The sequence below is a fragment of the Chinchilla lanigera genome, unplaced genomic scaffold (genome assembly GCF_000276665.1).
Source record: "Chinchilla lanigera isolate Chin_1 unplaced genomic scaffold, ChiLan1.0 scaffold00019, whole genome shotgun sequence".
NCBI classification, from domain to species: domain Eukaryota; kingdom Metazoa; phylum Chordata; class Mammalia; order Rodentia; family Chinchillidae; genus Chinchilla; species Chinchilla lanigera.
Genome location: NW_004955420.1, coordinates 1,680,518 through 1,696,100, shown reverse-complemented (window position 1 = coordinate 1,696,100; position 15,583 = coordinate 1,680,518). Strand labels below are relative to the sequence as shown.

The window sequence follows — 15,583 nt, the reverse complement described above, 5'->3', positions numbered from 1 at the left end:
ATGCACATGATTCCCATTCACCGAATTACCTGAAGTAAGAGGAATCTGGATGCAAGTGAGCGAATTTCCCCAAGGTGGGGAAAATAGCAAATCCTGGAGTATGATAAACACTGTTTTCCGAGGACACCAGAGTAGGAACCAAGGAAGAACATTACCACTATCAGTAACAATAATAATAACAGCTGCTCCTAGGGGCTTTGTTGGACACATCCTCCTCTAAGGACTTGCCATTTGAGTTCTTTAATTGGTTGTACAGTTGGTTCTGTGAAGCTCAGATAGCCACACATGCTCTGATGCTCCCTGACTGTGCTCACCTAGAACTCAGCCCTCCCAGCTACTAGCAATGGGATCTTCTTAAGCGGATGAACCTCTCTGAGGTCTTCAAACCCATGGTAATAAGGCCGAGAGAAACCTAAGTAAAAGCGTAATGCCTGCCCTATAGTAGGTACTTTCTACCAAAGCAGTGCTGCTGGAGCAGTGAGTCAAGGCATCGTGAATGAGGGCAACACACACAGACACAGACACACACACAGACTCACACACACACACACCATGCCAAGCCTAGCATTGACGTCTTTTCACAGTTCCAGAGAATGATTGCTATGGTTTGAATCTCCCTCCCTAAACTTTTTTTTTGTACCAAGAATCGAACTCAGGACCTTGCACTTGCCAGGCAGACAGTTATGCCACTGAGCTATATCCCAGTCCCCCTCCCTAAACTCATGGTGGCATTTAATTTTCATTGCAACGCTGTTAACAATATTGATTTAGCTTCCATTGTAACAGGTGGGACCTTTAAAAGGCGACTGATTCATCAGGTCTCTGCTCTCTTGAGTGGATTAATGATGTTATCGCAGGAGCGGTTATTGCTGGAATGGATTCCTAATAGGAAGGAAGAGTTCAGCCTAATCTTCCCTTCAGTGTGTCTGCTTTCCTCTCTACCATGTTATGCTGAACCCAGAGGCCCTCAGCACAGTGCTTTTGGACTTCCCAACCTTTAGCCCTGAGTCAAAGAACACATTCGTATTGTTTATAAATTATCAGCCTGTGGTTTCTATTTCTAGTAGCAGAAATCAAAATAAGGCAGTATTGAAAGGATAGTCATTTACGGGTGGAGGTTAAAAGCTGAAAGAGCAAATGAAGGGGCCTTGGGAGAAGATGCTGGATGTTTTTATCCAAATCCCTATTATCCATTCGTAGTCTACTATACCAGAGAAATCAACCAGAAATCTAAATTGACACCTCACAAGCCAAAGAGACAGGGTAAATTTCTGAAATCCCTTTATTTGGAGAATGGGAATTTCTGCTATTTTAAGCATTGTTATCTGGTGCAAAGTTTGCAAGTTTAAAGCTCACAGGCTGCATCCAGCACACAGGCCTGTTTGCTTGGAACACACAATGTGGTTTAGTGTTGTAAATTAGTTGCCAAGTATAAAAACTGGTAGATTTTACACAAAGTTTTGATTTTCTGACTTCTGTGAAGAACATGTAGGAGTCACAGGCAATATGCAATTCCTACTGCAGATGAACAACATCCCCTTTACATGTACAGCTGTCCAGGTGACTATGGTCCCCACCCTTCTCTGGTGGGAGCTAGGCTATGACTTGATCGAATCAGTGGAATGTGGCAGCAGTGACATACAACTTTGAAATCTGGGCCTCAAGAGGACTACAGCTTCCATTCCCTTCCTCTTAGAATGCTGCCATCGTGTGAGGATGAGAGGTCAAATAGAGACAGAATCACACAGTGGCCAGCACACATTGTCAGATGTGGGAGCCAAGCCATAATGAGTCATCCAGCTCTAGTCAAACCATCAGGGAAACTCACGGAATGACTGCTCAAATGAACCTAGTCCAAATTGGTGCCCCTCAGAATTGTGAGCAAATGCAATTGTCATTGTCTTAAGCCACAAAGTTTTGGAATGGCTTGTGACATAGTGGTAGATCACTGTTAGAATGAAATTTCTTTGAAGCCTCCCTTTTCACTTTTGCACATTCTAATTGCTCTGTGACCTTTTGTCATCTGGTTTCTAGCCACTTCAACACTATTTATGGACATGTAACATAGAAAGAACATGCCTTGTAAATATGTAGCTTGATGATTCTCACAACACATACAATCAAGTCAACACATACAATAGTCAACACATACAATCAGCACCCAAATGAAGAACAACAAAAAACAGACAGAAACCAAAAAATCCCTTCAGCCCTCACCTTTTGCACTTACCACTTATTCTTCAAAGAGCAAACACTTTCCTGACTTCTTGCAACATAGATTATTGGGTTTACTTTTTCTACTTCACTGTTTTTTTCAGCATGGACACGTTCAGTGTCTAACACACCAGACCAGTGGTGGCAAACCTATGGCAGGTGTGCCACAGCAGGCTGTTTGTACTGTTGAAAGCTCTCCAAGGTTTGCCATCACCACACTGAACATATGTGAAGCTTCCTGGTTTTCCAGATCGCTGGTAGATTTTTAGAAACATGGAGTCCCCTTTCTCCATTCCACCTCTAGGTTTTGGCTGATGCTCCCATTTTGTTCTATACAATGCCACAGCAAACCCAGTGACTCCTGGGGTTTCACTGCTATCTCTGTGAAGGTAGCTATAGCTCAGAGCTCCTAAGCTCCAGACACATATCTGGGCATCAGATGGTTCCACTTTCTTTTCCATGTGGTGCTCAACAGCATGGCCTATCCAAAATGGTGGCCATCATCCACGTTCTCTTCCTGCTGCCACCCAGATGCTCCCAAATGCTCCTTCTGTTCTCCATATTAGGCAACAACCCCACTATCCACCAAGTGCAACTGAAAAATAATTGTAATTGTCATCTGGATTCTTCCTTTTCTCACTCTCTACATCTAATCAGTCACCAAGTCCATCAGTCAGTGCCACTGTCTAAATGTCTCCCAGTTCCTTCATATGTCTTCGCTCCCAGTGCCACCTCCTACTTCACCTCATTCGCCATCACCTTCTCTGGATTAACTAGCCTAATGTCAAGTTTATTATCCTCACAAATCCATTCGTTGGAGTCAGAAAAATTTTTAAATGCAAACTTGCTTTCATCTCTCCAGCTTAAATCCCTTAAAAGACTACTTAAAGCCTTCAGTGCTAATAAGGTTTTACAAAGCTTTTTATAGTTTGGCCCACCCTTGACTCTCCAGCTAAAGCCCTCCTACCTGCCACTCTTCCGATGCTCGATGCTCAGTTTCCTTTATCCATATCCTTTGCCTTCAGCTTTCACAAAGGCTTTTTTCCTGCTAAAAAGCTTGACCTCCCAAGTGTCATTGCTCTCTGAGTATGTCTTCAGCAAGCTGTATTCTCATGGCATTCCTGTACCATGTGTATTGCCGGCTAAAGGGAACCTCGAGTGGGCATGACAGCTGGCTCACATATGAGGTTGCCTGGAATAGCTAATAGTGTGTATGTACCAGATACGTGATAGATAGTTGGTGGAGGAAATGAGTACGTGTGAGAAAAAAGGGGGCTGGGTGGGAGAGTCTGCTGGGTACTTGCCAAGATGGAGCAAGAATAGATGTGGTTGGACTCTATCACTACCTGAGGTAGAGAGGCCAAATCTGAACTGATTATGGAAAGGGAATGCAGATAGGGGCTGTGAACCATGCAAACTCGGTCTCAGCCAGCTTCTCAGATGGCAAAAATGTTAGGCAAGTGGGGTCCTGTCAACCACATGGGCTTTATATCTTGTTCTATTACTAGGGAGTTGGAAAGGCGTGGAAAAAGAGGAGGGAGGAAAAAACTTGTGAAGAAAGGAGTTGCATTTTTAACATCCTGGAATTTAATTATCTCTATCCAGTGTTTTATTTGGGTGGCTCCAAAGCCAACCCTAAAACAGTGACTTGAGTGAAGGTGCTTTGATTAGGATTCAATCCATGGAAGTACATGAGAGAGAGTGAGGAAAGCCGAACAAGGAAGGGCCATGCAGTAGGAACCACAATGCTGGAGGACAGGGCCTGGGAGCAGGGCTGAGGTGTCCGTTCTCTTGTCCTCAACCATCCCACGGGCCACATGATGGCAAAGCGTGTGTTTGGCACACATCTCATGAGAGGTGGGCCTTGGTGCTATTCCCTAACATGACAGCTCCCATCCAAGGGGTGTTAAGGATAAGGGCTTCTTCTAACTCAGAGACATGGTGGCCAAGGTCCTGAGCTGGAGGGACACCTGGGACAGAAAGGAGGTACTGTCTTTGGGAAGAAGCATTCTAAGTTGCCTCTTCTACCCTCTTGGGGAGACTCCGTTCTGCCAAAGACAGATGTGCACCTGAGCTTGGATGAAGAGGCAAAGTGCCACTGGGCAGACATAGAGCTGAACTCCACCGTTTGTGTTTCTGCGGCAAAGTTGAGGGCTACAGGAGTGTGTGCAGCTGTGAGGCCCCCACACCCATCAAGTTCAACCCTGATCCACTCCCAGATGATAAGATCCTCAATGTACTTGTGGCTGTCATTGAAGCAAACCAACCAAATTACCCATACACAATGCTTGCAGCCCAGCGGGTATCTCTACAGATGATAGATTTCACTGATAGTTACTACAAACAATCAGTGGACATGGTGGCACTGCTTAATCTGTAGGCATCCAGCCTATAGCATGAAGAACGCCCATATGTCTGAGCACTACAAGGTCAGTTTTACTCCTCTTTCCATCTGTTTTCAGAGGCCAAGTTCACTGTGGTTCTTAACAGGATGTGGATATTGTTATGGATTTTTTCAGCTTCCTAAGCCAATCCATTCTCCTACTGAAGGAGGATAACAGCCAGTACTGCATCTCTTTCTGGAATGACCAGCAATGTGAACACACAGTTGAGGATCAAACACTATGATACCATGTAAAGACCATGTCTGGACTGGGCTGGTGCTTAGAAAAATCCTTATACAAGGAGGGGCTTGAGCAGAAGTGGCCCACACCCAAAAAGTTCTGGAAGTGGGACATATGGAAGTTGTGGCTCAAACAGCTTCTAGGCCAGCAGTGTACCATCCCAGGTGTCTCCCAGTCCTACTGCTTTGGGATTGTGGACCTCGACATGAGTGGCTATTTCCACAAAACCTACTTGAAGAAGCACAAGTTCCACCCAGCTGCAAAATGTAGACAGTTTGAAAAGAGATGTTTATGAAGTCAAAATTCACAGGGTACTCAGTGAAGGCAACGTTCCGGACCACACCAAGTCCCCTTGTGAAGATTTCTTCCTGCAGGACAGAGAGGGCCACATCTATATGGCTCTCACCAAAATAGAAAAAGATGATGACCTTACCAGCTGGATTCAGCTTCCCCATTGCCTGTATATTTGGGCCCTGGATGTGTGTGGCAACTAGTGGAGCCAATGGAGATTATGTGTGGAGAAGAGCCACTTCCTGATGGTGGGGATCCCAGTCTCCCCCTACTCAGTGAAGAAACCACAATCAGTGACCCTAAATTTCCAGAGCCCTGCAGGGATGGGTACCAGGCACCCCAGGCAGGCTAGCCGTTCACTTCATCCTATAGGATTCTGTAGATGTTAGTGGGGCCTGGAGCTGAGGCTTGTTTGTTTTTAATATGAGATTTAATTAGTAACTCTAAAGAGAGGGTTCCCCTGACCCAAAACCCTTGCTTCTAAGCTTAAGGTCTATTTATTTACTTCCATGTTGGAGAAAAGCAAGCAAATATTCAGGAATCTTTGGATCCCGGGGGACGTAATCCTGCCCTTTGTATAACCCCTCCTTTCCAGGCCTGGTTCTCAATCTAAACTATATATTGACTGTCCTGAGGGCCTTGGAGATAGATTAACCTAGAGGGTCTTGAGTCCTGTATGGGCTGGGATGTTTCCCTGACTGGGGAGCTGGCTTTGACTAGGGAGACTGCTGTGCCCAGCTCATGGACAGGCACACCTGGGCTCGTGCGCTGGTACAGACTCACTCAGAGACACTTAGACACTGGATCGAGGCTCCTCTCATCTTCTCTTTGTCAAGATTTCCAAAGATGAATAAGGTGGTCATTAATTTAAAAAGAAAGAAGGGCAAGTTATCAAGGCAGGTGTGGCAGTAGATGTTTGCAATCCCAACCCTTGGGAGGTTGAGGCAGGAGGAACACAAGTTCCAGCCCAACCAGGAGGAATTTAGTGACTTATCAATGCCAGTCTCAAATAAAAATTAAAATGAGCTGGGAAGGTAGTTCAGTGTGAAGGCCCTGAGTTCAATCCCCAGTATTACAGAAAACCAAACCAAACCAAAATAACCAAACAAAAACCATAGCAAGTTACCAGTAATGGCACCAGGATTCAATACCATTGGATCTCTAGGGTCTGAGAGACTGAGGATGAAGACCATCCAAATGAAGGGTCAGATCCCCATAATTCTTGGAGCTTCCCTGTACACCTGAGTCAGAAAGAAGAGATGGAGAAGCAGAATGGAGCCCATCAAGGCAAAGCTGCCAACACAAGGGAAACTGCCTTCTACGGGCACAAGCAAATGAAGGATTTTGCAGCTGGGTGTCAACGGCGCTGGGTAGAACCAGCCTCTAATTTTTGACTGTAGTTCAGCCACTATGGAAAGCATTAGTATGTGGTGATTTCTCAAAAAAATTAAAGAACTACCATATAATCCAGCAATCCCATTTCTGGGTATACTTTATATTCAAAGGAAATGAAATTAGTATACCAAAGTGATATTTGCATTCCTGTGTTTATTGTAGCATTATTTACAATGACTGAGATATGAAATTAGTCTAAGTATCCATCAAAAGAAGAGTAAAATAACTATTATGTATAACATTAATAGTTCTATGTTATATATATCTATAACTATTATTATATGTATTATATCTAATGTATAATAACTATTATATGTTATAGTGTGTGTGTTTGTGTATATGTGTGTGTTTGGTCAGCTTTCCCATTGCTGGGACAAAAACAACCAATACCCATGTCTTAAGGAGAGCTATAATTTGGATCATGATTTCAGAGGTTTTGACCCATGATTTCAGTCCATGGCTTTCAGTCCAGAGGTTTCAGTTCATGGTCAGCTGGCTCTAAGGCAGAAACATCATGGTGGAAGGATACGGGAGAGGAAAGCTGTTCAGCTCCTGGCATCCAGGAAACAGGAAGCAGGGGAAGCAGCAAGGAAGGGGCCAGGGACCAGATATTGTATCCAAGGTCATGGCTCCACGACCCACCCAGCCACACCCAGAAATACGTTTTACTAGTCTCCTTGGCATCTCTCAGATTAACCATCTACACACATGCACATGCGCACACACACACACACACAGATTTACTTTCTTGTTGTTGAGACACAATATACAACACCCACAATTTATAAGAGGAAATATTTATTTTGCTCACAGTTTATGGAGTTTTTGGTCCATAGTCGGCTGGTGCCAAGGCAAGACAGAATGGCAGATAGGCATGGCAGAGGAGGGTTGCTCTTGACGGGGCAGACAGGAAGCAGAGAGACAGATCAAAGGAGGAGGGAGGGAGGTAGACCCTTCCGAGCCACACCTCAGTGTCCCACCTCTTCCGATCAGGCTTCACTTCCCAACATCAATCACATTTAGCTATCAGCTCATGGGTGAACTAATCCTCCCGTGATCCACTCACCTCCCAAAGGCCCTGCCTGTGATTACAAGAGGTTTTTGGGGGACATCTAGATATAAACCATAACCCATACACACAATGGAATATTATTCTGCTATAATAAAGAAGGAAATCCTGCCACTTCTGCCAATAATCCTGGAGAATATTACGCTCAGTGAACTAAGCCAGACACTGAAAGCCAAATACTGCATCATCTTATGATATTTATATCTGAAATAAAAAACATTTAACTCATAGAAGCGGAGACCTGCAAAGTGTTTGCCCAGACCTGAGTGTGAAGGAAATGGGGAAACATCTGTCAAAGAGTAAATCTTTAGTAGTAAGATGAATAAGATCTGAAATCTAATGTGAAATATGGTGACTATAGTTAATAATACTGTATGTATTATATATGTGAAATTTAGTAAAAGCATAGATCTCAACTGTTCTCATCACACACACGCAATGTGTGAAAAGATGTGTGTTAATTAGCTTATTATGGTAATAAGTTAACAACACATATGTATATCAAATCATCACATTGCATACCTTAAACATAAAAAGTTTTTATTTGTCAATTTTGTACCTCTATAAAACTAGGGGGAAATTCATGAGATAGTAATTTTTCTATTCTAGAAGTGCATAATTTCCCCTTGAGGATTTTCTAACATTTTTTACACTCTCTTCTGAGTTTATCCCAATGCTGAACATATTGTTCAGGGCATGCAACAATTGAATTGAAAAGTAGCCATCTCTACCCCCTTCCCCATGGCTTCCTGTGCTTATGATATGTGAAGCTCATTAGATCAACCCATAAAACTTGGAGAACCCAAAGAAATGAAAGCTATTTTTATATTAGACTGATACCTTTTTCTTTGGTATTTATAAAGTCTCAATCATTATTTTTTAAATGAAGTTGTGGTAGTGGAACTAAAGGTCAGATTGAATCTCATTTGAAAGATTATGGAGAATTAAAATTAAATAGTTTTCCCATGATATTTGGCTATTCAGCTTCTAAACAATAGACAAAAGGGCTGGTTTAGAATTATACCAGATAACTCAGCAGGCAAACACGTGGTGACTTATTACAAACAACAAAAGAAGACCTTGGAAATAAAGACATATTATATTCTGAACCTTTTTCATAACCTTTCTTCATTCACAAGAAACTCCATGCAATGCATTTCATAGATAAAAACTCAGGGACCCCACGGTGGAAGCCAGAAGAAGGAAGCTCTTGAGAGGCAGCTGCAATCTCCCTCACCCTCCCCACTAATTACAAGTTTTTATGGCCGGAACAACCATCCAGTTCTGAATATAGGCTCCTCTTTGTTTTAAAATGGGTCTGGAGTGTCATTCGATGTTATCCTTCTCCTTTATTATCACTCCTTCATATTCCCCTCTTTCCAATATGTGGATTTATTTTTCCAGCCCTTTTTCTTTTAGTTTGAACCTCTAGTGAAAAGGGCTGACTTAATACTAATAATTAAGGGCTATTAAGATCCCTTGATTTATTTACTTCAGTTACATTTTAAAAATTTTATTTCTATCTTCATACCCCACTCATTTTCTCCTCCTTGCCATGAACAAGCACTTCAATGTACTTGTTATATATCTGTTCACTTAAATGTGTTTTTGTAAAACATGTACTTGTTGTTTTGTAAATTTTTATTTACATGAGTATGTTGCATTCTGTTTCTGACAAAGCACCATCTTGAGATCTAACCATACTGAGGTATATAGGTCTTACCTCTTAGATTAAATCATTGTGTTCAATATTCTACAATTGACACATTACACAGCATTTTTACAAAAATTGACACCCAGGTTACATATAGCTACCCACCACCACAAACATGCTGCAGTAGAATTCTTACACTGTACCACAGGGCTGCTTGAATGACCTCACAGCAGTGGTCCAAGACAGAGCCAAGGAGAAGGCCTTTCATGACCTAGGCTGGGGAGCCCCGGATTATCCTGATAATGATATACTGCTGGTGAGTATAGCCAGTCACCCTATTGAGTGGAAAATGGCGGTTAGGGCAAGAACACCAGGAAGAGGAAATGTGGGAGCCTATCTGGGCCAGCTTCCCCCAAAGTTGGCCATTATGTCCTTTTTCCCTCCAGATATTTTGTTTTCCCAGCAGATATTTCCTTCCTTCTCTGTTGCTTGCATGAGTTGTTTGTTTAATTAACTCTGCTTCTCAAGAGGGTGCATGTTATCTTCCTATGCTGACAAAATCTCTAAAGCCACTTTTCTCATTGCTGAGACAAAACACTGGACACCCAAAGTTAAAGCAGGAAAGATTCATTTGGCTCACAGCTCATAGAGGTTTCAGTTCAAAGCTGGCAGGCTCCACGGCAGGTTGGCATGGCAGAGGAATGTCACAGAGGAGAAACAGTTCATGGGAGCAAAGACAGCAAGCAGCAATAGCAGCCCTTTTTCTGTCCCTTACTCCTAGCCAGGCTACCCACCCTTAGGCAGGCAGCACTCACCCAAGGTGTGTCATTCTCTTATTCAAACCCAGAATTATGCCAAACCAATCAGTGAAGAAATTTAGTGATCACACACCCTTGATTCCAGCATCACACGCTTTAGGTCCAGCCACCTCTGAAAAGCCCCAGTTATGACCACATGAAGATTTGGGGGAGCATTAGATACAAGCCATAACACCTGCCTCTAGGTAAGCATGGACCATACTATTGAACATGTACTGACTGAGGTAGAGAGACACAAGCCAACCTGTACTGACTGAAGCAGAGACATAAGCCATAGCACTGACAACTTATGCCCTTCATAGATGGTACCAAAGCCATTTAACCTCATGCCAGACTATGTAGATGTTTTTCCCCTTGCTTGGTTTTCCAGAGCTGTGTAGTTAAGAAGAAAATTTGGAGGGATCAGAGACAGATGATCCTAACTGAACATCCATTCTAGGTCAACCTTCCAATTTTACTGTGGAAGAGCTAGGCCAGGACATGTGGTAGGGAGTGTATGAGTCAATGAGTTGAAGTGTTCTGAAGATGGTAAAGGCCCATTTAATAGAGCGCCAACACAAGTTAGCTTTCTGTAATTGTAACAGTGCCTGAAATAATTCAGTTTATTTTAGTTCACAGTTTTGTAAGTTTCAGCCCTATTGGCCCCACTGCTTTTGGACCACTGATAGGCAATGGATAGCAAGAGCAAAGAGCTCAATTCCTCATGGCTGGGAAGCAAAGAGAGAGGAAGAGGAGAGATCAGGGTCCAAATATGCTCTTCAAGGCATATCCCAGTGAGCCAACTTCCTGCCAGTAAGGTCCACCTCCTAAAGATTCTCTTACCTCCCATTGTATAAATTGGGGGCTAAGCCTTTAACATATGAGCCTTTTGAGATCATTCAAGATCCAAACTGTAGTTCCAGATATTGGAACTAGCCAAGCATTGGTGGTATGGTGGTGAGCATAGCTGCCTTCCAGATATTAGAACTACAGTTTCATGGAAATGGGAAAATTTCATGCCCAAAACCAGAAGTACCTTCAGAATTACTTCAGGATCACTTCCAGAGGCTTCATAGTTTTAGACAATGTGCACCAAACACAAGCATTTTGGATTTTCCCTTCTATATATATCTCTTCTACTTAGCAGCAGAGAATCAGGGCCAGGAAAAAGTTTGGACTTCTAGCAACATAGGGTAGTAGATGGTGGGTGTTTTCCCAACAGTCCATGATGCTTTTCATTCTACATTTTAGTCATCCCTACTATACTTCACTGATATGGTCTAAAGTGATCTCCAACTTTTAAAAATATTTGCAATCATTACAATCTTTTTAAATCACCAAATATTTAACAGGGGTCCACAGTGCCCCAAGCATTATTCTGAGGCCCAAGGATGCAGTGGTCATCAAATCAGATCAACAACAACAGCAACAACAAGAACCAAAACACTAGACTAACCTTTGAACTCTTGCCTGCAGAGTGAAAGGAGATAGGCAATAAGCAAATAAATTCAGAATGTAATTTCAAGTCAGGCACGGGGGCAGATGCCTGTAGTAGTCACAGCTATTTGTGAGATGGATGCTGGAGTATGATTTGAGCCTAGTAGACTGAGACTAGCTGGGGCAACATGGTAGAAGCCTATCTAAAAAATGAAATACCAGAAGATAACTTCAGGTGGTAGAAAACCCTGAAAGAAGGGTAGACTTTGTAAGTCCTAGGAGACTAAGTTGTTAGGATGGCTGAGGAGAGCCTCTCTGGGGAAGTGGCACTTCAGAGAGATGGGAATATTGAGAAGGAGCTGCCATGTAAAAATGGGAAGATGTTGCCCACAGGACAGCAAGTGCAAAGGCCAGAAAGAGGGTTGACCTTGGTGTGCTGAAAGAATAAAAGAAGAAAGACTATGGAAGCTGAAAGTGGTAAGGAAGCAATAATGAGGAATGCTATTGGAGACACTGACAGAGCAAGCCAAGCAGGAGTCTTAGCCAGGAGTTTGAATTATAGTCTAACTGTTCAGAAGCCATGAGGATATTTTATGTAGGGGAATGATTACAGTGTTAAGAGATCATTTTGGTTGAAATGGAAGAAAGGATGGCATAGCATGGATTTGACAATGATGGTTTAATTGTCATACTTGACATACAGTATTTTAAGAGCAGAACCTCATAGTGGGCTTAAGTACAGGTAATTTATTTGGGAGATGACTGCAGAAAGCTAAGTAGAGGAGTGGGAAAGTAAGACAGGGAAGAGAGAACTGCCAATAAATAGCACATTAGTAAAAAGGCTACCTCTGTAGGTACCAGCACTTAATTGCACTTTAAAGATATATGGAAGATTAAGCTCCTGCAGCCTGAGAAAACCCTCAGGAAAGACAACAGAGATGCTCTGACACTTGTGGTGAGTTGCTTTTTAGTGTATGGGAACTGTCTACCCTAACTCTGGAGGAATGCAAAAGAAAGCTGTGATTGTCAGCTTGTAGTGTCAGCATGGACTGGCTCTAGTCTCTAGTTATTCACCCACTTCTCTGGATGTTGTTGTGAAGGAATTTTGTCAGGTGATTAGAATTCATACCAAGTGGTTTTCAGGAAAGGAGACTGTCCTAAATGATCCAAGTGGGCCTTATTCAATCAGTTGAATGGATTTACAAGGGGACTCAGGCTTTCCTTCAGAAAGAAGTTCTGCCTCCAGACAGAAGCTACCACTCATGCCACAGAGTTCTAGACTGCTGTTCCTGATAGTTTGTCCTAGAGATTTCAGACTTTTCTTGCTAGACTTCACAATTGCCTAAACCAATCACTTCAATAAACCTCTTATTCCTTGCAATTATTCTCCTCCTCTTTGATCAGTAAGAATGAAGAAGGAAATGAGGAACCACATACAGAGGTTACTTAAATAGCATGAATTTACTGTAAGAATTGACTGAACAGTCACTGAGGATTGAATGGGCAGAAAAAATGTGGAACACTGACATAACATGAAGATAATATCTACAGGAAGCAGCAACTACCTCTGGGGCTGGATGAACAAATGAAAGATGGGATTGTCACATATCAGAAGCTTGAAGGAGGGGACCCACAAAAGTGGGACCAAGACGTCTGAGGAGGCAGGACAGGACTGCTGGTGAGAGGAGCCCTGAAGGGACTTGATAAATCCTTCCTTAACCTAAATGCAGCAATTTGTCATTTTCTTAGGGGGAATGTCCTAGCACACCCCAGACCACTGCTCTTAAAATGTTCACAGCTGTGGCAAGCCCCTGGACCTTAGTGTGAGCTTTCTCATATTCTCTGGTACATGTGTACCTTACCATGATATCTAGAGAACTCATCATCTTATGGTCACCAAGTCTGGTTAACTTATGATTAATATAGTGGAATGCAATGATACCTGCTGATATAAAACTAAATCACCCTTTGGAACTATATTGTATCCAGGAGGGCAGGAGAGTTAACATAGCCTTAGGACAAACAAGAGAAGTGTCTACAGTCCTTGTGCAAATCAAAGCCACTTTTCATCCATCTGCCCGTTGGCAATTGAACCAGGTCAATAGCTGCACACCAAATCCAGAGGATGCTCTAATCAGATCTTGTAAAGATGGCACATCTGGTACAGCACCTGGGACTAGGAGCACAATTTGGACAAGTTTATAAGGAACCAGCATTGCTTTTTAAATTATAATTTTTCAATCATTTTAACTGTACAAGTCAGTTGGTTTTGTTGTGGCATTTCCATATATGTCTATGCAGCACTCTGATCATGTCTACCTCCTTACTCTCTTCTGTTGCCTCACTCTGCCCCTCTGTCTAGTTACTTCCCCCCATTAGTGCTGTATCTTTTGTTTGTTTGATTCCACATAGGAGGGAAAACATGCAGTATGTACATTTTCATCTGGTTAATTTCACTTGACACGATAACCTCTATTTCACTTGACACGATAACCATCCATTTTCCTGCAAATGACATGAATTAATCTTCTTTATTGCTGAATAAAACTCCACTATTTGGATATACCATCTTTATATCTGTCTATTGATGGGCACCTAGGTTTATTCCATATCTTGGCTATTGTGAATAGTGCCACAATAAACATGAATATGCAGACATCTCTTTTATATGCTGACTTCATTTTCTTTGTGTATGAGGAGTGGAATATCTAGATGCTTCGGTAGGTCTATTTTTAATTTTTGAGGAAATTCCATATGGTTATTCTCCATAGTGGCTGCACTAATTTACATACCAAAGTGTAGAAGGGTTCTTTTTTCTCTACTTTTTATAAGAAAATCATACAGTGAGCTACATGAAACACACAAATGTTAAAAGTACTTCCTGGTGAATATTAGAATATGTATGCATCAGGAAGCCACTGCCCAGGTGAAGTTTGGGGCACTTCCAGCACCCTAATAGGTGCTCAGTACCCCATCACACCTGACCTCCCAGATAATTACTATTCCAACTTTCATCACCACTGATTAGTCTTGCCTGTTCCTGAATATCATATAAATTCTTGAGTTTCTTTTGCTTTCCATAATACTGATGAAATTCATCCATGTTGTTGCATGGAACAGTCCTTCTTCCTCTATTGCCCTCCTTCTCTCCTTCTTTTCCTTATTTCTTCTTCTTCCTCTCTTTCTCTTCTTCCTTCTTTCTTCTTCCTCTCCTTTTCATCCTCCTCCTCATTCTTTTCTTCTTCTTTTTCTCCTTCTCCTCCTTCTTCTCCAGTTGCTCTTGGTATGAATAAACTAAATTCATCCTTTCTCCTGATGATGGATGTTTGGGTTGTTTCCTGCTTGGGACTATTGTTACTAAAACTGCTATGCACATTCTTGTATTAAACAGTATAGAAAAAATAAGCCATGATAGTACAGTGCTTGTTACCCCAAATTTGCCTGCATAGGCTGAGCCTATTTCTATAGCTTTGGAAAAAGCCCTCAGAATGAGGTACAAGAGGACCCTGATGTTGCAGGTAGGCAGCCTCTGTGAGAACCACCCATCATGGTTTCATGGGAACTTGGAAGTAGACCAAGGGGATACAAGGTGATACAGAATACAGCACCTGCTGTACTCCTCCATAGGGGTATTCTGAATCTTAAGAGGGGTGATGTATCAGACACTGCCTGCAGTTATCACCCAGTTAAAGATGGAGCTTATTATTATTGTTCTTCTTATTAGTAAGCTGTAGCCTTGTCAAACAGCAAGCCTCAAGTACATATAGCAGTGTTAATCTAAGTGGGCATCCCTAAGTTAGACCATGTCTGCTACTCTGTCCCCTATCCTCTCTCTTACCCTGCCATAAATCTACAATACTCAAAGAATAGACTATGGACCAGTAGCTTTAGTGTCAACTGAGAAGCTGATAGAAATGCAGGATTTGGGGGGTTTACTGAGTCAGAGCATGTTCTTCAAGAATCTCCTGCATGATTTGTGTGGACACTGCATTTAACAAGCATATTAGAGTCACACAAAAACTTAAAAATTTAAAGATCAGGATGTCACCCCCAGAGCTTCTAATTTATTTAGCCTAGAATGCTGCTTGGTAATCTGGAATTT

At 42.3% G+C, this 15,583-nt stretch overlaps 1 pseudogene; it reads left to right on the top strand.

The window, feature by feature from the left end:
- The first annotated feature begins 4,152 nt into the window (after positions 1-4,152).
- Positions 4,153-5,518, top strand: LOC102019280 (annotated as a pseudogene).
- Positions 5,519-15,583: the final 10,065 nt, after the last annotated feature.